Source organism: Podarcis bocagei (assembly GCF_964188305.1).
Source record: "Podarcis bocagei genome assembly, chromosome: 14".
NCBI lineage: Eukaryota > Metazoa > Chordata > Lepidosauria > Squamata > Lacertidae > Podarcis > Podarcis bocagei.
In genome coordinates, this window is record NC_138139.1 from 11,431,789 (window position 1) to 11,458,363 (window position 26,575).

General features: G+C 44.4%; 1 protein-coding gene across 4 annotated transcripts in view; it reads right to left on the reverse strand.

The window, feature by feature from the left end:
• Window positions 1-26,028, reverse strand: part of MAPK6 (mitogen-activated protein kinase 6) — a 36,476-nt gene extending 10,448 nt beyond the window's left edge. The window contains exon 1 of one of the 4 annotated variants that reach the window (XM_081170023.1): window positions 25,857-26,028. The gene's annotated coding sequence lies outside the window, so the exon portion shown is untranslated. Of the gene's footprint in view, window positions 1-3,286; window positions 3,582-4,725; window positions 4,868-4,893; window positions 4,997-25,856 lie in introns of those variants that run through there. The other 3 variants (XM_081170024.1, XM_081170022.1, XM_081170021.1) reach the window with 3 other exon arrangements.
• Between the last annotated feature and the right edge of the window lie 547 nt (window positions 26,029-26,575).

The window sequence follows — 26,575 nt, forward strand, 5'->3', positions numbered from 1 at the left end:
AAGTAAGAGTATTAATCATTTCTGTAGGGCTTTACCATTTTCACCTCATTTACACCTACAATAACCTTTAGAGGCACAATAGGCTGAAAAAAACACGACCTTGCTTAAGGGCCACCCAGAAAGTTTTACCACCAAGCCAAGAATTAGAAGCTGAATTAGAATCTTCTATTCCACATCTAGCTGGCCCTCAACAAAACATCTGTAGTGCAACAAGTGCTGAAGGAAAAATAATTTTACACGATGTCATGATTGAAACAGAAAGAAAAGGCAACTGAGTCTTTTCTCCCGGGTCACTGTAATCGTACCTTATTGTATTCAAGGAGCAAAAATTACTTAGCTGGGCTTTTTTAGAATAATAGGAATATTATGCAGACCCCAACTACCAGCCCCACAACAGTGTTCCTGGTTTACCAGAGAACTACGAGTTACATAGAAAATAATGTACAGTTATTTAGGTTCTGAATATAGATTTTCTGTTAGTGGCAACACATGCACGGAGACTGCTACCTCAATACTGTTGGCAACATAACTCTTTCAAACAGATGCCCATTAAAAAAGAATATACTAGCCTACCTTTACAAGGAATATTGTATTCCATTGATCACCATTGTGCATTACCCTATTTTTTTGTCAATTTCACAATAAGAGCTCCTAGTAAGGCTAGCATTTTGTAATGACAGTTACACAACTCACTGATGATCAGGTCATAATAGCAACTCCTATTTTTATTACAAGTATGAATCTGCAAGTGTTAAAAGAAAGCTGTTATACAAGGGGATAGAAGTCCAATGTCCATATATGTAACTATACAAGTGCTTATGTGGATTCTTTTTTATCTCAGCCACGTTGCACACTGTAGGGAGTGAGTCATCATAAGAACTCATGAAACTGCAGCTCTTTTTCCTCAAACCTCCCACCAAGTCTCCACACATTCCGAAAGCCAAGATATTGTTAACTTACATATGCTCAAAATGAATATATGAAGACACAGCACTTTCTCACCAGAAACAAGGGATCAGTAATTCACATCATTAAATAAACCACTCCTTTAAAAATTTTATACTGTTTAATCCTTGTCTTGATTTGCTTCCCAAAGTTATTGTTTTTAAAAGAATGAACTGCTGAGGGGAAAGACCCCCACCAACCAGCAAATAAGAGGGGTTCACAAAAAGTAGATGGCAGCACATAATAGAAACTACCACTTCTTGCTTGAATGTTTATATAACCCACTACCTTTTCATTTTCTATGCTAGAAAATAATTAAGTAATTAACCTGGATTAAAGGCAAGTGATTTTAGCCACCCCAAACTGCCTACAGCACTATTACCATGAAGTTTCAATAGTTAATCTGAGATTAAGGGCCCCTCTGGTATGGCCCAATGCGGGCTCATTTTCTTTCATTTAGCCTACGATCCTTTGCGCGTGCTTCTAAGTTCCATTGCTGGGACGTACTTCTGAGTAAAAATGCATAACAGTATCCTGCAGTTACTTGTAAATTAAAGGAGAATATAATTTTCTTCAAAAAGAGATTTCCAATAGAGCTTAGTAGAACCTACTCTCATGCCTCTGTCTATGTGCTTTCTAGAGAAAAGCTATATACAGGGCTCCTTCTGACTGAACCACACAAAGTGATCCTGGGCCCTCCCAATATGAGGCAGGGAACCAGAACAGCTCCTGCATGTAGCAATCCTGGAAAACCACTGGTAAAAAAAAGTTCACTTGCCTGCAATTATTTTGTCTCCTAACAATCCTTCTGCCACAGCCTCTTTGCCACAATGGGTATTTTCCTCCTCCATGTCACTGTTACACACAACTATGATCAAACCCTCTACTAGTTGGGTGGGCCTGATACTTTAAACAAGGTCTTGGATGCCACTGTCACAGAAAAATCTACCTTCAGATGTCTTTCAGTTGCCACAAAGGGAAAGGGGTGATGGGGGGGGGGACGAGAGAAAGAGAAAAGGTTCTGGGGGAAAATCCACAGTTCCATTCAACCGCAGGGCCCCCCTTAAAACCTCTGTCGTTATCATACCGCAACTGCTTTTCACACCACAAGTTGCTGCTTTCCTGGGGCAGTTTTTAAATAGAGGAGGCAAGTGCCCATAAGATAAAAGGGAAAGGGGCCAGTCGGGTTCTCTAGTTCCTCTGGATGAAAAGAAACACTGCAGCAGTTGCTTTTAAAGGCGCAGAGCAGGAGAATGGAGGCCGGGAAATGAATGAAGAGTGTCCTAAGGGCGAGAGGGAAGCCGCAAGTGCCGCAGTGCCTGGTGGCCACGTGGGGGGAAGGGCGAAAAGAGCAGACGGGGGCAGGCCCCTTTGGGGCAGAAAATTTTGTTTCGCAACGGAGACTTCCCACGTCAGGCGACACCCGCCTAACGCATCCTTCCCACTCCAGAGAGGAAGAGATCCGCGAACGCGTCACTGATCCGCCCTCGTGGTGATCAGGAAACCCCTTTTCTGTCCACTTTAAAAACAAACAAGAAAGGTCGGCCAGGCAGCTCTCTGCGTGTTTACTCGGAAGTAAGCCGCGCCCATTCCCAAGCAAAGCATGCCCAGGGTCGCCAGCTTTCACAACGCAACCCTATGCGGCTCTTTTTTACACGGAAGTAAGCTCCGTTCGCGCGTTAAACCCACGCCGGAGGGTTATGATCACGGATCCAAGGAGAAGAGAGCGGCCCCTTTGCGGGGGTCTACTCGGAGACGGGTGTGCGAAGGGGCCCCTGGCTAAATGCCACCCGCCCGCCGCCTCCTCCCGCCGAACTCAGTGGGGCTTCCCCGCGAGTAGCAAAAACCAACGCGTGCCTGGGATCGGGGTGCTGCTGCGAGAGGCCTCGTGGGGGCGGCGTGAATGGCCGCCACGCGGGACCGCCCGCCGCCGCCCCCGAAGCACGTCTCCCCTCGCCGGCCTCCATTGTCCGGGCTTGGGGCGAGGAAACGGGAGGCGGCGGCGGGGCTTTTGCCCTTTCCCCGAAGCCGCCTCCTCCTCCTCCACCTCGCTTCTCAGAGGCGGGAAGGGCCTCTGAGGGTTTCTCTTCTCGCTTTCCCACCCTCCACTCCTCAACCCTCCGGTCCTCCCTGGGCACCGAGCGCCGGGGAGGCTCCGCCGCACTGCGGAAGGCCTGGCCGGGCTTCCCCCGCCGGGCAGAGGCCCCGGCAGGGCGCGCGGGAGGCGCCAGAACAAAGCGCCTTTGTGCAGTGGCGGCGGGAGCGAGACCGAGCCTCGCCGCCGCTCTCGGCCCTCCGCCTCCGCCTCCCATGCCGGACCCACCGCTTCCCCGCAACTCACGGCGCTGCCCAGGCTCATGGAGAAAGGAGAGAGAGAAGCCTCGGAGCTCCGCCGCCGGGCCTTGGCGGAAGGGTCTCGGCGCCAGCGACAGAAGCCCTGCTCCCGCCGCGGCTCCTTGCCATGTAACCCGGCTAACGAGGACAAGAGAGAGCGGCGGGCGGGCGGGCGAAGCGGAGAAGCTCCGCCTTCGGGTGGAGCGGCGGGCGGGCCCGAGCTGAGGCGGCTCCGCCTCGCCAGGACGGGGAAACGTGGCGGTTGAGGTCAAGGCGGCGGCGGCGGCGGCGCGCGGCCTTGTCCCCGCTGAGGGGAATCTGCGCCTGAGAGGCTCGCGCCGACCGCTCGCGGCACCAAACAGCAGAAGCGGACGACGACAGCCGGGTCATGGCATGGCTGTCATACATAATAATAAAAAATAACATGACGACGGCCGACAGAAGGCTGATGATATGTTAAAAGGCCACATGATAATGAAGCGCGAGAAGAAAAGAAATGGGGGGGGGAAAAGGATGCATTTCTCTATTCTGGATGTGGAAGAGGGGAGCTCACACGGAGCATAGTGGCCCTAAAACGGAATTAAGTGCAGAAATCAGGCGTAGGCAAACTTGGCCCTCCAGATGTTTTGGGACTGCAACTCCCATCATCCCTGACCTGTTAGCTAGGGATGATGGGAGTTGTAGTCCCAAAATATCTGAAGGGCTGAGTTTGCCTATGCCTGACCTAAATCATGTCTGGACAGATTAGGAAACATCCGCCTTCTCTGAAGGATCCTTCATCTCCAGGCCCACTTTTATCTGCAATCCAGTCTCAGAAGTAAGAACCAACTGTATTCGCTAATGAGGCAGTTTAAGCCTAAATACATGAAAAATTGAAAAAAAAAATCCTACAATTTTAACTACAGCCTTCATTTTCATCTCTGTTCCCTAACCTGTATCAGTTTTTATTTGTAAGCCGCTAGGGGCAGGGACTTGTTCTCTGTGCAGAGACAGAGTACAGAGATAGATGGTGCTATACATAAATTGGGACTATTTCACAAAGCTTCAAACCCCTTATAGTCTGGATTATTTAATCTGAAGGAGACTTGAACCAAGTCTAGGGATTTTATGGAGTTTAAAACCATTTACAGCAATCTCCATCTGCCACTCAAACCTCATTGAAGCTTGATTTTAAAACCAGTACAGTATGCCATTACATGAATCAACACAGATAAATTTACTCCTTGAAAACAAGTTTGTTTTTTGTTTTTTACTCCTCTTTCAATGCATGCTGTAGGCACATCTTATTAGAAGTTAGGAGGAGGCTATTTAGTATTGCCCCCTTCAAATACCCCAAAACACCGTGCCAAGAGCAGAATGAATGATCTGCCATAATGGTGGAAAATCTGTTAGACCTAGAATAAAAGAGATGGGAAGAGGAAAATAAGTAAGAAGAAGAGTTGGTACCTGAATTTGCTTATTATCCTCTTCCCTCCTGACCCTTTTTCTTTTTGAATCCCATCTATTAGATTGTATGTCATTATTTGAATGACAGACCACCTGAAGGGCACCAGCAGAAAGACAGTAGGTTAAACAAGTAAAGTACAGTAAATAAATAAATGCGTAAATTGTTACATAATGGCCCCAGTGGCAAAGACAGTTCTGGGAAGGGAGGAGTCAAATGGCAGTTGGTCCCAGCCAGGCTGATGGAGAGAACTATGTATGGCACAATAACATGGCATCATAATGCAGAGTTCAAGGGTGTGATCTTATTATGCAGCAGTCAACCTGTATGGGGATCAATGGGCTAAAACTCCAATCTTTCTATCACCCTGATTGTGAGGTCAATAAAAAGGTATCTGGGTATGAGCCATAACCTTGATGAAAGGCGGTTAAATCTGGAGTAACTATGGCCATAACCAAAACATATATGTAAATTATTACTGTACCGGTTTAACAATCATAAAGGTAAAGGTACCCCTGACCGTTAGGTCCAGTTGCGAACGACTTTGGGGTTGCAGCGCTCATCTCGCTCTATAGGCCAAGGAACCGGCATTTGCCCGCAGACCAGCATAGCCAGCATGACTAAGCTGCTTCTGGCGAACCAGAGCAGCGCACGGAAATGCCATTTACCTTCCCGCCAGAGCAGTACCTATTTATCTACTTGCACTTTGACGTGCTTTCGAACTGCTAGGTTGGCAGGAGCAGGGACCGAGCAATGGGAGCTCACCCTGTCATGGGGATTTGAACCGCCGACCTTCTGATCAGCAAGCCCTAGGCTCTGTGGTTTAGACCACAGCGCCACCCGCGTCCCTTTAGCCCCACCCGCGTCATAGTTTTCCCCAAATAATCCTGGGAACTAGTTTTGTTAAGGGTGATGAGAGTTATTAGGAGACCCCATTCCCCTCACAGAGCTACAATTCCCAAAGTGGTTTAACAATCAACCCCACTTCCCAGGGGGACTCTGGGAATTGTACCTCTGTTTTTTCCTAGCAGGACTCATGCATGACAGACTGAAAAGTAACAGGTGAAGTGCTCCCTGGCATGATGGAGAATTGCTTCACCTGTTGAAGCCAGAGGAGTCTTAGCATTCTGTCTTCAGTGAGTCATTGGATAGCTCCGTGATAGGGGAATGGGATGTGACCTTCTAGGCCAGATGCAGCCTTCCTTTGTTGGTCCTTCAGCTTTGCTCAGTTCAAAAAGGAACCTGCTAAAATGAGTTGTTGGCCAGGGAGGTAGATTAATGACTTGACCATTCTTCATAGTGGGAAAGTGTGAACATTACGTTTTGAGGAGCTATGACACAAGATCAGAGCTTTGAGGGGAGGGCAGGGCAGGCAGCTGGCTTGCTGGCTCATCAGACAGTGGACATTTCGGGAGGTCCTGCGATACACCTGTGAAAAGAGTGGCGGATCACCATGGGCATAGCCAGGATTTATTTTAGGGGGGCAGGACCGAGTTCTCTGTGAGGTAATTTGTCAGTTAAATATTTTTTTATTTTTTTACTTGATTGGGGGGGCAACTCCCCTCCCCATGCAGATTTTCATGAACCTGGTGATTATCGGCACCTTTTTTTCCTAGCAAAAAGGCACTGCACAAAACCATGATTATGGTGAATGAATGAAAAAGGGGTGGTGGGGGCAAGGACTCTGCACTTTAATAGTTGCGTACAAGAAAGCCTATCAGTAGGCATCGTGCGCAATGCATTAAAGCAGTTCTGCCCTCTTTTTCACTTGAATATCCTAGTTCAGTGGTCCTCTCCCAAAGTCCCCTCCCCCCATTTGAAAATTGCTGATGGTCTTGCTGGACCACTAAGTGATTTTTCTGTTTGTTGTAGCAATTGTAATGTGTGATGCTATCTGATTTTTATTGTCCTTTTATTGTTGCTTTTATTTCTTGTATTGTATTCACTATTTGCACTTCCATATAATTCGAATTGTTACTCAAGAACATGCAATATAAAAAAATAAATGAAGCAATAAAATGGAGTTAAACATCACAATGAATATTTAACGTGGGTATACTGCAAGCCACCTGCACGAAGTTTGTGGACCACCACAATTTAGGAACCCCAGCCTTATGCATTATCAGGAAATCGACACAGATGTGTGAACAGGGCTACAGTTATGATCTGTAAGATGAACCGTACTATCTTGCATCTATCACGCTTCTGCCAAGTTCAGACAATAAATCATATTCTCAGCAGCTGTCTCAGTGGGGAACTCCCTTCCCCCAGTGACTTGCCTGAACATGAGCCTCTGTATCTTTTGGAAGCACTGTAAAACCACTCCTCACAGATACCAGTAAGGAACTATACCTCACACTGGAGGCTGCCTATTTAAGCTAGTAGAATTAGTTGGCCCAGGTGAAAAAGAGGACAAGGCTCTAATACCTTTGTTGTGCAAAAAAGCACATTTCAGCAGATGCAGCTCTGGGATATAGGAAAGACCTTGGGAAGGAGGGGTGAGACACAGAGAAGAACTCCAAAATTGTATGAAGCATCCGACTTTAAGAAAACTTTAGGTCAAAGAGAGGTTCCCCAAATGGTTACTTTTTAGAAAATATTTTTTTGTAAAAATTATTGTTGCTCCCACAGATCCCGTTAAAAAGTTCAAGACCCTCCAAATTTGCCCATTTGTCCATTTAATTTTTATGTATTTCATTCATACACACACACACACACACACACACACACTTATTGCTCTCACACCCCACTGTGATACCAAAAGTTGTCTTTTTCTTTGTCTCTCCCTCCAAATTTCATAATTTTTTAAACAGTAATGTTGAGGCATCAGGCATAAGCCTGCATTTTATTAATGTTTGATCAGGACTTGTATATTAAAGAGGGCTTAGATTTTCAAAAGTAGATTTTCAAACGTTTCATGCCAGGCAAGAAGGCTAGCTGCTTAAGAAAACAGTGTTTTCTTCCTCTTAGACAAGGGGCCCCTTTTGATTGATAGCAGAAAGCAATTCTCAAAGTCGTAAAAGCTGAAATTACAGACTGAGTAATGACACTGACCCTACATGTTACAGAAGATAACAAAGGCAGAGATAAATATAATTAGGAATGGGCAAATAGTAAAATGATACCATGGGCCTCTCTTAAACCTTGAGCTGTATTTTCTAAGGCCAGAGGCAAATGGGGAGAAGCATCTAGCTGACAGAGAAAGAGAGGTTTTTTTGGGAAGTCTTTTTAAAACTGTTTCTTTCTTAAACTGAGAGAAAAGGCAACTGGCTTGGCTGGGGAAAAAGAAGCTTCTTCCTATTTTATTTTGAGGCTGGAAAGGAGGGTGAAAGGGGGAGGTGTAAACTAAAGAGCCTTCTTTAAAAACTGTTTTTTTTTACTGAGTTCCTTCCTTTCTACTTTGAGAAGCTTTACTCTTTTAAAAGGTTACCTATGATAATGTATGAAATATATTAGCTTAAATATATTGGCTTAAATGTAATTATGCAAAGGATTTAACAAATGCTAGAAGAGTTGTATTTATCCTGGAATTAAGTCAGCCACCAGTCTAGCCCTCCAGCCAGACAGGAAGACGCCAGTCCTGGGCAGTCCTGATATATGGCTGTCAGACATTTGTTTGGAAACCTTCAAATGAAGGATATCTTTCAATGTTGATGTGAAACTCAAGATCCTTGACATATGTTTAAGATAAAAATTTAAGATTAACCATTTGTTTTAGAAGGCAATAGGGCAGGGAGGGCAAGAGGTGAGCTGGTAATTAAGATTCCTTGTTGAGACACATGTAAGATATATTACTACTTATTTGTCATTTATAGATGTAACAATATATAGCTGTTTGTGTTCCATATAAGGACAGGAGGATGTGGGTGTATCTTTTAGGATTGGATATAGCAATCAGCCAATAGGAAATCCAACTAGGCTGATTGGACAGAGGCAGCCACAGGAGGAGCAAAGGGGGCTGGATTAAGGGAATATAAGGGCTGGCCATAATGGCAGGAGCCAGGCCAGAGCTTGGTAACCATATACCACTGTGCCTCTCATTTATTTGTCTGACAAATAAATAATTATTTTAATTTCTCTATTGCTGCGTTGAATATTTCATTCCAGCTAAGCGTTAACCACAAGCAGGGTGCTACATTTTATGGTGCTCCTGTGACTCGGATAAGTGGTCTGCTGGAACGCAGCCCCTTCGCCCTATTGGGCAGGGTACAAGAGAGAGGATCTCTAAACTGCTTACCCAAGCGCGCACTGGTAAATTTTTCCAGGGGGAACGCAGAAGTCTCGTCTGTCTGATACCCTGCTCACTGGCGGCGACGGACCGGGGGGAAACGGAACCAACCAGGGGTAAGTGCACAAAGGGATTTTTGGCCCTCCAATTAATTGGGAGGAAGAGAAGTCTTGATCAAACTTCTGCGTCTCAGTAAGTGGGAACTGAGTACGCTAGGTGGTTGGATACATCAGATGGTGATCTGGTGGGGGAAAAGGGAAGAATGGGAGGTAGTGTGTGGTGAAGTATCTAACGCATTGTATGTGTGAGAAAGTACAGAGCAATCTGTAGCTGACCTGAGTGTGGAGTGGGTAGTACTTCGGTTCCCAGTGAGGCGACTCCATCTGGGCAAGGAAACCCACGAAGCGTGTGTGTGAGTGACTGAGTGGATACTTCACAGGGCCATACAATGGGAGTTGTGGGTTCAAAAGGGGAAAATACACCTCTTGAATGTATGTTAAATAATTTTAAGAAAGCCTTCTCAGGGGCGTATGGAGTCAAAATGACGCCAGAGCGCCTGAGAACGTTATGTGAATTAGAGTGGCCGAAGCAAAATACTGAATGGCCATCTCAAGGAACCTTTGATATAAATTTAGTAAGCAAACTTTGGTCTAACATCGCCAAAGAAATTGGAGGGTGCCCAGAACAATTTTCATATATAGATTCCTGGCTGAGCACATTAAATAAAAATCCTCCATGGATAAGGGAATGCAAAGTCCAACGATGCAAATTATTGGCTGTAAAAGCCGAAGCTAGGAAAGGAATCTTGCCAAATAAACTCAAACCCATTTTTGAGGGACCAGAGGAAGAGCTGCTTCCACCTCCACCTTATGCTCCACATCGAAGGGAGCCTAATCCAAACACTCCACCAGTTGTAACCCCAAGGCAAGAAAGTGGAATGAATAATGGGGCTGGAGTCACAGAACTTGATTCCTTGATAGATTATGATAAATATCTTCAGGAGGCATTGGAGGCCTATAATAAAGCCCAAGCAGAAGTGGTTATTCCACCTGTGAGTCCCAGTAGAACTCCATCTACAGTCTCCTTTAGTGGAACAACTAATTGCCCACCCCAAACCCCTGTACATCCAAGTCCTAGAGAATTATTACAGAAGTTACAGGGAGACCTTGATCGGTCAGCAAGCAATACAGCCACCTCAGGCTATGATGGACTTGGTGACTTCAATAATAAATACTCATAGTCCTACTTGGACAGATTGCCGCCAGCTCCTGAATACTCTGTTCACCACTGAGGAAAGGAGAGACATAATTGAAAAGGCACAGATATATTTGCGTGAGCAGGCCAGAGTGGGAAATATTTACAACTTTCCCTTGGAAGATCCTAATTGGGATCCAAACAATGCAATTCACCTGGCCAGGCTTACTACCTACCGCCAGACGCTTGTGCAAGGTATCTGCAGGGCATGCCAGAAGCCCACTAATATGTCTAAAGTCTCAGGAGGGTAGACGTGTTACCCATAACACTGTTTCGTGTTCGGTGCACACCCACAAAAAGACTTAAGTTGTCACCTTTTGAGCTCCTGTATGGGAGGCCGCCCTCCTTTGTTCAGGATAGTCCAACTGACCTCAAACAAATAAGAGACCATGTGACACAGGGACAAGTGCAATCTCTCTCCCGTGTTTTTGTCTCTCTCCCGTGTTTGTTTGTTTGTTTTTTATCTTAACAGGTGGGCCCTCGAGCGCACGCCGTGCAGCATTGCCGTGCCGATTCATCAGCTTCAGGCTGGCATAGCATATGGGTGAAAGAGTGGAAACGTGATCCACTTGCACCTAAGTGGCGTGGACCTTACACCGTCTTGCTCTCTACTCCAACAGCGGTGAAGGTAGCTGAGGTGACCCCCTGGATTCATCACTCCCGTTTGAAGAAGTCAAACTTTGGTCACACCCATTTTGACATGAGTAGGTTCATTTTGGCCATTGTTGGCTTGTTTGAGGGCTGGAACAATTAAATGGATGATATTGCATAACTTTGATTATTCTTGGGACAGTGCTTGGGTTCTGGGAAAGGAAGGATAATAGCAGGTGCTCATAGCTGGTCTCTTATCATATGGCAGATGTGAATTCCTTTTGTTGCATTGTAGCTGGCCTTCAGCATAGCAACAGAGACAAGGCCTGAGATTTCTAATCGTGAGTTTATTAGAAAATGGCAGGCAAATCTCCCCCTCATGTTCTCTGAATAGAGACATATCAACGAGAGGCTTCGAAAAATTAGTGGCAGAAATTGAGGCTGGGTGGTATTCAACTAAGTTTAATGCACAGTGGACCTATTGAAATTAATGGACCCAACTTCATTAATTTCAGTGGGTCTACTCTGAGTAAAAATGAGCTGACTACCACCATCTCTAACTCTACAGAAGGAAACAAGAGGGGCCTCCTTGGTTGATGTCAGAGAGTAGGCAAGTTTATGTCAAAGGATTTGATCCGTTTAAGGATTTTAAAGTCCTAAGCAGAACTTTGACTGGGCCCGGAAATAGACCATTAGACAATGAAGGTGATGTAAAAGGGGATATACATGCTCCCCAAAACTGACTGTGACCAAAGGTTTAGCTGCTGAGTTTTGAACCAGCTGAAGTTTCTGGATATTTTTCAAAGGAAGGTCCACAGAGTATAGTAATCCAGTTCTAATGTAACCTCCATGTGTGTCACCATGGTGAGATCTGCGTTTCCCTGAAACTGTTAACAGCTATTTTAACAGCCTAAGCTGGGCAAAAGCCCTCCTGGTGACCCAGCTGAACCAAGAAGGATGTGGACAGCTTTATAATAGTAAAGAAGACTCACTTTGCCACTGATGGATCGTCCACACCATCCCACTAGTCAGAATGGGGAAGCCTAAGAAAGGCCCACTGAATAGCACTGCATGGATATGAATGGTGAGCATTGTTTCTTTGCTAACTGCCACTGCCACAGAGGAAGCAACTATACCCCACTATACCTTTAAAGCTTGTTTGAAGCACACACACCCCTCAAAGACTTCTGGGAACTGTAGTTTACTCGTAAGGGAGTTCCAATTCCCAACATTCCTTTGCAAACTACACTGCCCATAATTCTTTGAGAGAGGCAAAGTGCTTTGGATGTGCTTTAAAGGTATTGTGTGTACACAGAGTAAGCTCAGATATGGGCTCTTTCTTGTGTTTGTTCAAATTCACCCCATGTTTTCTACCATTCAAGTCATGATCATGTCTTCCTGGTTAATCAAGGAACTGAATGAGCTGTGCTCTTGGGGGTTATCATGTCAACCACCACACCTGGTAATGGCTTGAAGACAGAATTAATGGGATAAGAGATTGATATGGAGCAATAAATGTCAGGGTCAAGCTTGGTGGCATCAAACTGCAAATGACATGAGGAAGAGGTGGCATGAATGATAACTCATCCCCAAACTCACGTTGACAGAGTGCAAAGGGGAGCGTTCTCATTTCCCCCCAGCATATATTGACACACAGTGGAGGCCTATAGGCTCTACCAGAGATTTGTAACTCATGGCACTCCAGATAGTGTTGAACACCACCTCCCACTAGCCTCTGACAGCATTTATTGATTTAGGAAAAGCTATAAACCGCTATAGACAGCATCTTAAAAAGCAGACATCACCTTGCCAACAAAGGTCCGTATAGTTAAAGCTATGGTTTTCCCAGTAGTGACGTATGGAAGTGAGAGCTAGACCATAAAAAAGGCTGATCGCCAAAGAATTGATGCTTTTGAATTATGGTGCTGGAGGAGACTCTTGAGAGTCCCATGGACTGCAAGAAGATCAGACCTAGCCATTCTGGAGAAAATCAGCCCTGAGTGCTCACTGGAAGGACAGATCCTGAAGCTGAGGCTCCAATACTTTGGCCACCTCATGACAAGAGAAGACTCCCTGGAAAAGACCCTGATCTTGGGAAAGATCGAGGGCACAAGGAGAAGGGGACGGCAGAGGACAAGATGGTTGGACAGTGTTGTCGAAGCTACCAGCATGAGTTTGATCAGACTGCGGGAGGCAGTGGAAGACAGGAGTGCCTGGCATGCTCTGGTCCATGGGGTCACGAAGAGTCGGACATGACTAAACGACTAAACAACAACATAAACCACTTAATATAAAAAAACTCTAAGTAGTGTACATAAACTACTACAAAGTAGTTATCAACAACACAGACATCAAATCAGCTAAATTAAAAAAAAACAAGTATATATGCTGTCTCTGAAATAAACAAATTTTTAAGAGGCATCTAAAACAGGCAAGGGTGCCTGGCCAATGTTGATACTGACACATTAAAATATTGACCCCCCTCGGGTCGATAGAGCACACATAAAGTACAAGTTCCACAGATCTAAGTGGTCGAATAGGCATGTAGGGGACAAGATGATAGTTCAAGTAAACTAATCCCAAGATGTAACGGTTTTATACATTAACTATAAAACCTTGAACTTGGTCTGGTAGCAAATCAGCAGCCCCTGCACTTCTTTGAGCAAAGCTATAATACGCTGATAGGATCTCATTCCTGTCAACACTTGTGCTGCAGCATTCTGAACTACGGTAACTGTTGTTTCTAGACTAACAGTAAGAGAAGCTCCACACAAGAGTGCCTTGCAATAATCCAGGATTGGTCACCAATGCCTGGCCTATTGTGCTAAAGCTATCCCTGTCTATGAATGGTTGCAGCTGCCACACTTGCTAGAGCTGATAAAAGGCACTAGTAGAATAATGGCCAGGAGTTGTAGCCCAGGAATGAGCAGCAAGTCTTTCAATTTTGTTTTCCCTCAACTTCTCATTTGTCTAATCTTAAATTCAGTCCTCCACATTTCCACATAAATTTGAGGGTTTTTTTAAAATTGTAATGAAGATTCATCAGCATTTTAGTGCTCATGTCTTCTAATAAACACATTTTTGAAAAGCAATCTTTCCTAATATAATGCATTTTTAAAAGTTGCCTTCACTAATATATGCATTATTATGCACCCTCTACCCTAGTATATGCATTTTGTGTACACATTATTTGCCTGGAGAACCGCACTGAAAAATCTGGAAAAGTGCAGATTTTGAAATATGTCTGCGTATTGTTTGTGTATTGTTTCAAAAAGTGCAAATGAGGTAGGTTTACCTTTAGATGTGAACAGAAGTAATTTTCTCCTTCATCTCTAATATTCTGTAGGGACACAGGTTCCCCACTCCTAGGCTATACATTTAACCACTTCACAACAATCAGTATGAAGTAAGCTCAAGCTGACTGAAGAAACTGGCAGAAGTTACCGTATTTTTCGCTCCGTAAGACACACTTTTTTTCTTCCTAAAAAGTAAGGGGAAATGTCTGTGCGTCTTATGGAGCGAATGCGTGGATTCTGGAGCTGAATTGGCCAGGGATGAAAAGCGGATCATGCTTTTTTTTTTTTTTTTTTGAAAGAGGGAAGTGGGAGTTGAAAGGAAGCAGCTGATCGGCAAGTAATCGGGGAGGGAGATAAGGGACGCTAGAGATAAAGGAGGCTGCCTGGGAGGGGTGAGGTAAAAGCCCATGGATCTTCAGGATTTTTGCACTGGGTCAACCCAAATTCACTATCAGATCACATAGCATGTCCATGGCTACAGCCTGCACCACAAAAATCATACATCCACTGTTTTGTTCGGAATTTTTTTCTTTCTTGTTTTCCTCTTCTAAAAACTAGGTGCGTCTTATGGTCAGGTGCGTCTTATGGAGCGAAAAATACGGTAGTTGTTTGTACTTAGGGCTCATCCAGACTTCCGCTTTCCCTGCTGCTTTCCCCAGGGAAAACCCAATCTTTACCACTGAATTGGAGCAAATGTCGATCTGGATTGACATTTTCTTCTGATTTAGCACTAAAGAGCAGGTTTTCTGGGGGAAAGGGGCAGGACAAAGGCACAACCGGTTGGACCCATACCTGGAAAGCACAGGACAAGCAGAAAACCACTCAAACCCATGCTTTTTAGGCATGGGACAAGCAAAAGTTTGGACAAGCCCCATGTCTGGTTAAAGGTGCATCTGCTTTAAAGAGACAACAAATTTAGTCCAAGACTCATTTGACCCAGAGTGGGGTGAGGGGGTTGATGTTAGGCGGCACCCTAAGCGATTAAAAGACACTTAGAATGGAAACTGACATGTTTAAGGGTTTTCTTGTGCAACCAGAAGCTTCTTCAAACATAGTTTTTTTCCATGTGACTCACTTTTTCCATTTCTCCCATGGTGTGTCTGTCTGTTGACCCCGATGCCCCTTTCACCCCTTTCACCTCCTGTATCAACCAGCACCTTCCTTTGCACACTATTTTCTACATGAATCTCTCTTGAGCATGCAAATTCTCTTACGACATGGTTACTCAGACGTAAGACTCACTGTGTTCTATGTCACTTACTCAAAAGAAGTTGGCGCACACAAGATTGCAGTTTGAACCTGCCAATGTCCTCTCCAATGTTACCTCGGGTTAAGTACTTAATTCATTCCGGAGGTCTGTACTTAACCTGAAACTGTTCTTAACCTGAAGCACCACTTTAGCTAATGGGGCCTCCCGCTACCGCCGGAGCACGATTTCTGTTCTCATCCTGAAGCAAAGTTCTTAACCTGAAGCACTATTTCTGGGTTAGTGGAGTCTGTAACCTGAAGCATATGTAACCTGAAGCGTATGTAACCCGAAGTACCACTGTATTTAAAAACTAACAAAACAGTAAAGCAAAAAGATGTCTCAGTGTTAAAGAACTTAGAATACCTTTTCAAAAGTTTGACCAAAATAATCTATACCCAATGCAGTTGTAATCTGATATATCCTTACCTGATAGCTAGTTCCACTAAAATCAGTAGAGCTGACCACTGAGTATTTATTACCTAATTTTCCATGCTACTCTATAACACAGAGATTGGGAATCTGTGGGTATTCAGGGTTTTTTTGGACTCCAACTCCCATCATTCCTGACCTGGGACAATGGCAGTTGGAATCAAAAATAATCTGGAGAGCCACAAGTTTCCCAACCTTATACAGCTAATGCTCTCATACGCATACTCAATAGAACATATCCCAGCCATGTACATTTTGGATGCTGTCAAGTAGTATTACAGTTCCTTTTTCTCCGAAATTTGGTGAATTGCCAGCTCTTTTTTTTTTTACTATCCCCCCCGCACGTGCTCACAGGCTGACAAGGACTAGACTTTTTTCCTTTGCTGGAAGGTTTTTATAGTGCTACCAGCAATATGTCATAACAACTCTTTGACATAGTCTGAATTTTCTTCAGTATCACCTGGGCCTTTTAAGCATTTTATGAATAAACCATTGACTGTGGATCTTTTTACAATGCCTCTTTTTGATGACGCATTTCCTCTTTTTTTTGATGATGTACGCAAAGAGTCTCAGCACTACAGGTACCTATGAAAACGATGCCTCTTTCGTCATTTTTAACCTAATGACCCCGGATTCTTGCATAAAACTTAAGCAATTGTATATTTCTTAAGCAGTTTGTTGTGAGGAAAGCAATATCAGTCACTTCTGACCTAAAGGTACGAGAGCTTTGCCTTCCTTCGTACCTGGTTGCTTATTTTGCATGTTCCATCTCATTTACGAAAACTGACATGGAGTTGTACTATAAAATAATACATAGTAGTGTAATCCATAAAGGGATGCGGGTGGTGCTGTGGGTAAAACCTCAGCGCCTAGGACTTGCCGATCGTATGGTCGGCGGTTCGAATCCCCGTGGCGGGGTGAGCTCCCGTCTTTCAGTCCCAGCTCCTGCCCACCTAGCAGTTCGAAAGCACCCCTAAGTGCAAGTAGATAAATAGGGACCGCTTTATAGCGGGAAGGTAAATGGCGTTTCCGTGTGCTGCGCTGGTGCCAGCTCGCCAGAGCAGCTTCGTCACGCTGGCCACGTGACCCAGAAGTGTCTTCGGACAGCGCTGGCTCCCGGCCTCTTAAGTGAGATGAGCGCACAACCCTAGAGTCGGACACGACTGGCCCGTACGGGCAGGGGTACCTTTACCTTTAGTGTAATCCATAGAAGCAGGGAATTTAACTGCTGATTAATTTGTGCAAGGCTCAACTTTGGCATAAACCGTGTGTTAAATATCTGCCTTTAACTCCACCCATTAAAACAAACCCTTCAGCGTTCAGTAACCAAGAGCTAATGAAAATATTTAAGTTGTATAGTTTGCCAAGAAGGACTGGTGTTTTGCTAACGTTCTCCAACTGAACAAATCATTAGAATTTGACTGGATACATTCTCTAAAGCCAGCAACCTTCCCCAACCTGTTGCCCTCCAAATGTTCTGAACTATAACTCTCCATGCTAGCTTGGGCCAATGGGAGTTGTAGTCTTAAAACATTTGGCAGGCAGCAGGGTGGGGAAGGCTAATTTAATCATCTTGGCATTTGGGCAGTGATTTGATCTTTAAAATTATGCTCTTCTAGGAAACTAAGGTCAGCCTACGTGGTCCCCAATTCTATTTTATCCTCACAACAACCTTGTAAAGTAGGGAAGCCTGACACAGACTGCTCCAGACTATCCAGAAGCTTAATGACTGAGTGAGGACCATCTCCCTGGCTTCATACCAACTACAGTGGTACCTCGGGTTACATACGCTTCAGGTTACATACGCTTCAAGTCACAGACTCCGCTAACCCAGAAATAGTGCTTCAGGTTAAGAACTTTGCTTCAGGATGAGAACAGAAATCGTGCTCTGGCAGCGTGGCAGCAGCAGGAGGCCCCATTAGCTAAAGTGGTGCTTCAGGTTAAGAACAGTTTCAGGTGAAGTACAGCCCTCCGGAACGAATTAAGTACTTAACCTGAGGTACCACTGTACTAGACTGCTGTTTCATGAGAACTAAAACCTCTCTTTCATTCACAAAAAGGAAATTTGCCATGCTACAATTTTTGTCCCAGTAATCTGTCCAAGAAGTTACTCAGTTATTAAAATCCATAATATTTACATTGATTGTAAAGGTGACTGGACTGTGATTGCACTAGTTGCATGATATCACTGTACAGAGATAAATACTAAAATGGAGAGAGAGATTACTGCTAGTGATAAACATACTGAACTGCAGCTATTTATCAACTTTGCTGTAATTTTATAGATGCAATATCTAGTATCTAGTATCCTGGAAGAATGAACACACCTCCTTCTGCTGAACATATACAGTGGTACCTCGGTTTTTGAACGTCTCCGTTGATGAACATTTCGGTTTTTAAACGCCGTAAACCTGGAAGTAAATGCTTCGGTTTCGAACATGACTCGGAAGTCGAACATGCCACGTGGCTTCCAGTGAGTGCAAGACTTTTCACTCCATAAGTTTTCAGAGGGGAAAATATTATCCCCCCCCCAGCTCAGGGAGCAGTGGACTGGCTGTGTGCAGCCTGTCCGCTTTTCCAAGAGCTTCTTGGGGCTGCCAGGTGAAGCCCGGTTTCCTCCCCCCCCCCAGCCCCAAAGAGCAGCTCAGGGAGCACAGCTCCTGCGGGCTTTTCTACGAGGAGGGAGAAGGGACTGACTGGCTGCATTAGTCCCTTCTCCCTCCTGGGGAAAAGCCCGCAAGAGCCGTGGGGGCTTTTCTTGCCTGCCTCCCCCTTGCATTCGCTCCATAAGATGCACACACATTTCCCCTTACATTTTAGGAGGGGAAAAGTGCGTCTTATTGAGCGAAAAATACGGTAGTTACTGAAGAAATTCAGGCAGCGGTTACACTTTCAAACATTTCTTCCTGAAGTTATTGCATGAGCTTAAGCCCTGGAGGAAATTCTGGGTTTGTATCTGAAACAGAAATAAATTATCTCTACTTGCTACTACCCAGACAAACAATGAAATCAGAAAGTGCAAGCGAAAATGGTCTCAGGCCTTATATTTGTGCTCTGAGCAGCATAATACATTGCCCAAAGCAATGATGGGGGTGGAGACGCTCTTTCAGGTATACTGGGCCAAGGCTGTTTATGGCTTTAAAGGTCAGCACCAACACTTAGAATTGTGCTCGGAAACGTACTGGGAGCCAATGTAGGTCTTTCTATGACTCCCTATAGCAGAATTAGGTAGCGAAACAGACTGTACCACTTCAGATTGTAGGTGTAGGCTTTAGAATTTTGATTCTCCCCTAGCAACTGATCATGCCTCCCCGAAAACTTCACCTCCCCTTGTGCTTTGTAAACCCTTGCTTTAGAGATGCCATCCAGTCCATTTGTCATCATAGGTTTTGGACCTGCTTTATCTTGCGCTATGCTGCTATAAGCCGTCAGTAAAACAATCTCCTCTGCCCGTGTGCCTTGAGTGAGAGAAATTTCCATTCCCCTTTTTGCTATCGTATCTCACATTACAGCGCTTACTACAGCTTCTTAATTTAAATTACCCTGCATGACAAGGCATTTCTCAAACACTATCCCTGATTTACAACTTGGCATTCGAATTATATTGCACTGGCAAATGATAATTTCTAAAAAAGCAAAGTGTGGACTTTGTTCTGAAATGGTTATGGGCCCATTCCTGGAATTGGTTTACAAGAAGCAAAGTTATAAACGTTTGCTCTTTAAAAAAAAGTTATTAAAATATTACTAGGTAGAGTTTACTCTAAACAGTCTTTGCTACTATGGAAGTAAAAGCCCTGCCTATAAAATGCTTTATTCCGGGCAAGTTTTGTTGCACATTCGGAGGGATGAAAGCAATTCCTGCATCGCCTTGCCCTCACTCTGACTTAGCTTAATTGGTCCTCAGTGATATTGTCACTGAGACTTCCCTCCCACCACACACACACTGTAAACGGCTCTAGAAATATTTATTGGAGGGAGGTATGAAAATCTGTTAAAAAAGTCCACTTGTGTAATGTTACTGATGACAGCAAAAAGAAATCAGGGTGAAGTAACAAAAAATAATAATAATGGAGATGAAGTAATAGTCAGTCAGTAAATCACCCCAGTTAAATAAGCTGCAAAGAAGGTCTGAAGTTGGAAATGTAGGTCTGGGGAAAGAGTTTGGACCCCACAAGAGTATGATCTTCAGATGAACATTTAGCACAATACCTAACTGATGCTCCAGAGCCAACCGTGGGACAGGTTTGGGGTTTTGGAGACAAGGCAGCGTGCTTTAGCTGGTACCTGGATCCCTTCAGGAGAAGGCTGGACCTCCTAGAACAGGCACCCCCAACCTGTGGCCTTCCAGATGTTTTGGCCTACAACTCCCATGATCCCTAGCTAACAGGACCAATGGTCAGGGATGATGGGAATTGTAGTCCAAAACATCTGGAGGGCCGAAGGTTGGGGATGCCTGTCCTAGAAGTTGATGCGGCTGTTCTCCACTGGCATTCCTGCAAACTGATGCTCAGCTGATAAAACCACACTTTCCATAGTAGGAGTTCCCACAAAATCACTCTTCTTGCTTTGACTCTTTTTTCCCTTAACCATACCGAATACCCAGAAGGCGACTCATTCCCATCTGTGGATTACTTTCCTGCAAATGCACTGATGTCATCAATCTCTCTCAAAGTACTTTCCTAGCCTGCCACATGATTCCAACCATTTGAATCTTTGATGGTTGGTGGCTGCTGGAATTATGTCACACCCATCAGCCAGAAGGGGGGCGGACAGAGGGGATACAAAGTTTTGAGACTGGAGCAGATTGGAGAAGTTTAAGAGGGCTTTGGCTGGCAAAAGTAAACTTCTGGGACATGCAATACTGTTCTGAGAATTGTGCTTCTTTCACACTATTTCCTTGGTGCCACAGCATTGCTTAGTGGGAAGTAGAATAAAACTGTGACGCCACAGAGCACTAAACATAGTACAGTGGTACCTTGGGTTACATACGCTTCAGGTTACAGATGCTTCAGGTTACAGACTCCGCTAACCCAGAAATAGTACCTTGGGTTAAGAATTTGCTTCAGGATGAGAACAGAAATTGTGTGGTGGCAGTGCAGTGGCAGCAGGAGGCTCCATTAGCTAAAGTGGTACCTCAGGTTAAGAACAGTTTCAGGTTAAGAACGGACCTTCAGAACGAATTAAGTTCTTAACCTGAGGTACCACTGTACTATGCTCTGTGGCATCCCAGAAGAACGGTATCAACCCAGCATATCGAAGAAGACCAAAGACCCATCTAGTTAAGAACATACAAAGATCCTGGCCTATCTAGTTCAGCATCTTCTTCCATACCCTCCAGCACGTTGAGGCAAAAAACCCAGGATGCACGTCTTCCAGGCCACTTTCCCACGCGAGTCATGTGACCTGTGCGAGATTGTGGCCCCGAAAGATATGCTTTCCCCATGAGAATGGTGCCCAAATGTGTGCATTTTGGGGGCACCACAAAAGAGTGCTGTCCCCCCAAAAGCACTATTTTTGGGGGGTGAGATCGTGGCGCTGTGCTCTCGTGCGAGAAAATGGGATGTCTTGGTTTTATTGGGACAGTTAAGGGGGTTATCGTTCTCTCAGTGGCCAACCAGTTTCCCATGAGGAGCCTGGATATGAGCACAGCAGTGCCCTCTCAGCAGCTGGCATTCAGGGTCACATTGCCTCCAATGATGGAGACAGAACATAGCCACCATGGCTAGTAGGCTTATCCAGTGGCTGACACACATTTTTGTGGCCCTGAAGCTTGAACAGTTATGGGGGCCCCTTCACAACCAGCAATGAGATCTGGGCAGTGGCGTAGTGTGGGGGGTGCAGGGGGGCCGGCCGCACCGGGCGCAACATCTGGGGGTTAGGGTTAGGGGGCGCAAATCCACGGGTTAGGGGGCGCAAATCCATGGGTTAGGGGGCGCAAATTACTTGCCTTGCCCCGGGTGCTGACAACCCACGCTACGCCACTGGATCTGGGTAACCACTGTTACCTTCTTCAATGGGGTTGTTCCACGACAGATCACCACATTTAAAACAAAAAACTACTGCATCTCAGATTTGGGTTAAAATTGTTGTACTGGATTATCCCACATGTCAAAGTCACTGGTGTGAATAAAAATTCCCTATGCCAGATAGATAGATAGATAGATAGATAGATAGATAGATAGATAATTTATTATGGTTGGAGACCAGTTTATAAATAACACACTTGGGGGTACATTCCCATAAAGAAAACAAACAGTTAAAACAATGTACAACGATAAATTTAAAATTTATAAATGCAATAAACATATAGACACTTAAAACTTTAAGATATGCCTTATAGTTTTTGAGTTGTGCGACTCAAACTGGGTCTCCTAGATCCCACATTTTTGAGCAATAAAGTCACTTCTGGGGCCCCTCTGGGACTAGGGACCCTGAAGCTTAAACTTTATTAGTTTCATGGTAGATCCGCTTTATCCTCCAATAATTTGTCTAATTTTGTCTATTTCTCTTTTAAAGTCATAAAGGTTTGTTAAAAGGTTTGTTTACTTTTGTAGATATTATCAAAGTCATGGCAAAATGAACCTCATGTATGGATTTTCATCTCTTTCTGCAGATCAAGCCGAGCCTTTGTGAAGAATGGCAAGTTCAAAGCAAGTCTAAAATAAAAATAAAAACCCACCAGCCTTGTTCACTTAAGAAGCTTTTGTTGTTTGTGGCCATTTGTCTTTTCTGGAGATCTATCTGTTAAGTGTTCCTGACCCTGGAGAAGGTATTTCATCAAATGTGTTAAGTAGAGCAATCCGCTTAGCAGCAGCAGAACATTTTGTGAGAGCTTTAAAATGGGTTACATAAATTTATTTGTAGTTCTAAGTGCAAACTTCTCTTCTGATCACCAGAAAAGATACTGCAGGTTTTTTGTTACAAGGCTGATTTGCAATTTCAGCAGATAATCACCTGACCCGGTTTGGGAGTTCAACTTTGAGGATACGCATGCTGAAACACTGACGTCTGTGCTTTCCAAAGTAAAGGTTTATTTTTGTTTTTTTAAAAGTACATTGATTTTCATCTGGTGCACTGCTGGAACTAAACTTTATTTTCAGTTAAAAAAAAGGAGCAGCAAGTTTCAGAACATGCTCCAGGGTCCTTTGCAGCACTAGCAATGCACAGAGAATGTGCACTGCTTTGACTTCCAGCAGTGGGGTTTTGTAGGCAGTTCCTGCATGCACTGAACATGCTGAGACTGTAAAGGTAAAGGGACCCCTGACCATTAGGTCCAGTCGTGGCCGACTCTGGAGTTGCGGTGCTCATCTTGCTTTATTGGCCGAGGGAGCCGGCGTACAGCTTCCGGGACATGCGGCCAGCATGACTAAGCCACTTCTGGCGAACCAGAGCAGCGCACGGAAACACCGTTTACCTTCCCGCTGGAGCGGTACCTATTTATCTACTTGCACCTTGACGTGCTTTCGAACTCCTAGGTTGCGGGGATTCGAACCGCTGACCTTCTGATCGGCAAGTCCTAGGCTCTGTGGTTTAACCTACAGCGCCACCCGCGTCCCACTCAGACTGTAGTTCCCTCTAATAATGAACTTGGGTGTCGAGGGTCAACTGAAATAGAGTCAAAGTGGGGCCAACTGAGAAACTAGAGGGAAGCTATCCGCAGACTCAGGGTAACTTTGATGTTTTCAAAGCTACGAAAACACTTTAAAAACAAAACCCCAAACCCTAATAGGGCATGAAACTGAAGAAAAACCCAGCCCAAATGAGTCACAGAATGTCAAGTACTAGTTGGAAAACTGTGGTGTGTGGGTTTGTATGGAAGGATGGAAGGAAGTACTCTAGACTGGCCAGAACCTTGAACCACAGCGCTCTTATTAAACGGGGAGGACACATTTCAGCATTGTACCACAGGTCCCATTTGTTATCCTGAAGATAAAAGAAATGTCAGTGGAGGAAGGGCAAAAAGAAAAGATTACACCCAACAGGAAGACACAACCGGCATGGGAATGTGAACATCAGTAGGTACAGCTATGCCAGAAGGAATGAGAAGATGACCCACACTTGTATCAAGCAGGTAATTTCAGGAGGAGTGGAAGGGTTCTCCTCTTTTGCATCTAAACAATGTCTGAACTTTACACTGCAGCCGGCCCTACCATTAGCAGGAGTGCAGCAGCCACTTAGGCAGCAGCTGTTGAAAGGTTGAGAGTGGGTAGAGCTGTGTGAGCTGCATGGTATGTGCTGCACACACACACCCAAGCTAGCATGCTGTCCTCGGGTGCAGTGAAAGTCTGTTTCATGGATGGGAAGTGGGGGCCACCATCTTCTCCTTTGCCTCAGGCAGCAAAATGTCTTGAGCTGGCCCTTATCTAGCCAGAGTCCCAAATAAATGATTCTGAAAACAGGTGCATGACCCAAGAGTTCCACAGTTGGATGTTTATCAATATGTATTGTCTATTTTTGCTTTTATATCCCACCTTTCCTGTCAGGGAGCTCAGTATGGCATTCGTGGCACTCCCCCTCTTCATGCTATCCCTGAAACAACCTGTGAGGGAGGTTAGGCTGAGAGATAATGTCTGGCCCAAGGTCACCCAATGAGTTTCTTGGCTGACTGGGAATTTGAACCTTGGTCTTCCAGGTCTTAGACCAACACCCTAACCATTGCACTGCACTGCACCTAATTTAAAACAGCAACATTAAAGCAGCCAGCGAGGGCTTCCATCATGACTGAAGCAATGGCACCAGGGAAAGGGAGAATTTCCCTGCAGTTTTCCCAATCAAAACCACCCACTTAATGCAGCTATTGATTAACTCTGCTTTGGGAAGAGGGAGGGAAGAGGTCAAAGTCAGGTGGAATACAGGTGGAATGAGTTGCAGGGTCAGACTCCCTATAATTTATGGTTTTACAATAAGGTAGAATTAATCAAGGTGGAAATTGTGGGTGGCCAGTAACACCAAAGCAACACCTGGGATTTTCAATGAGGAATAACAGATGAAGCAAAAGGGTTACACACGCACAGAGCTCCCCCCCCCCGCCCCCATTGGCTGTTTAAAAAGAGAGAGATCCAAACAGAGATCTCTTGCATCATATGTTTTGACCTTAAGATCCAACCCCAGAAGAGAGATTATACCGTGTTACTACTTGCATTAAATACATCCTGATGATGTAAGCTGATGATGATGGGGAACTTTCAACAGAATGTAATAGCCACATTGTGGTGGTGGGGAGATTAAGAGACACATTAAAACGAAGGCATGCAAATAAAAATAACTTGGGCTGCAATCCTATACGTGCCTACCTAGGAGTAATTCTCAATGGGTTCAGTGGCGGTTGCATATGTATATATCTCAGTACAATGCACAGGACAGGATTCTGCCCAGAAACCTTTTTTTAAAACTTTTTTTCAATGTGTTGAAATAATAATAATTATTATTATTTCCCACCCTTCACCATAAGATCCTGGGGCAGGTTTCAGCAATTTATAAATACAATATTAAAATCGGTTTAAAACATGATAATACTAGATAACATGATATCCCTTTGCATATTGTCTCAGATAAGCAAACTAATTTGGAATAATATGGGATCCTCTCAAGTCTTGCAGGTTCCAATGCCACGAGCACTGAGTGGGCTAATTGCCATATGAGTGACGAGAGTAATGTCAGATTATATGTCATATGTAATCATATGTAGTAGCTTCCAAACGCATCATGCACATTTTAACATACACAGTTTTCCTTCATACTTTGACAGGTGTTGGCAATAAAATGCCACTGGCTTGATTTCAGACCCCCCCCCCCATTTTATTTCATGAATAAAAACCCTCAAATACCGGTAATTAAGCAGTATATCCTTTCCCATTGATATCATGCTAAAGAGACACTGGTGAACTAACTGCCAATTCCCACATGCCAGAAAATGAGTCTTAGAGCTATTTCAGCACGCTGGTACATTTGACACATTTCAACAATTTCCTATATAAGTTTAATTTTAGCTGATTTAAGCTTTGCAAGTCATAACAACTACGAACCTCCCACCCAGACAGTTCTTCTTTTGGCTTTTGAAAGAAAAGAGCATGCATGCCTCCTTACCATTATTGCGATTTTCCTGCAGGCTCTTGGATTGCATTTCGACTTCCTAGAGTTAAAAAAGAAATGATTTGAGCTGGAAGTGAATTTTTAAAGCCGGCACCCTGAGCAAATGAAATCTTCAACCAAAAGATTGCTGGTCAAAAATAGAAGTGATCTGGAAGAGGAGAGGAAAGTTATATTGCTGTGATATGAGCCCTGCTAGTCTACAGCTGTTATACTAGCAGTCATTCATCGTAATATTTAAATGAGAGAGGAGGGACGGGCATTTGACTGTTCAGCTCCCTCCCAGATCTTACACAGAGCAAACTCAAGCCAATCCTAAAAAGGGAGTAGAAATCAATCTGAGCAAATCAAAGCTGCAGTTTTCAGAACAGAGTCACAAATAAACAACACGATTTTGCATTTCTGTTCAGGGATCCATCCTACTGGGCGGCAGCCACAGTGAGCTAAATTAATCCACAGTTACTCATTTCCTCAAACCTTAATTAAATTACATCTAGAATGAATAGGGTTCTTATTGTTGGTCAGTTGCTGTTGGTTTCTTAATTTTGAAGGTTTCTCTGCCACAGGTAATGAAAGAATAAAACCAGCAATTCTTTAAACGCACAAATGCACACATACATGCGCAGCAGTTAAATCAAAGCCATACATTGAATGGAAGATTAAAAACCACAATCCAGGCAAATTAGATCCAGTGTTGAAATTTTTCTAGGCAAAGA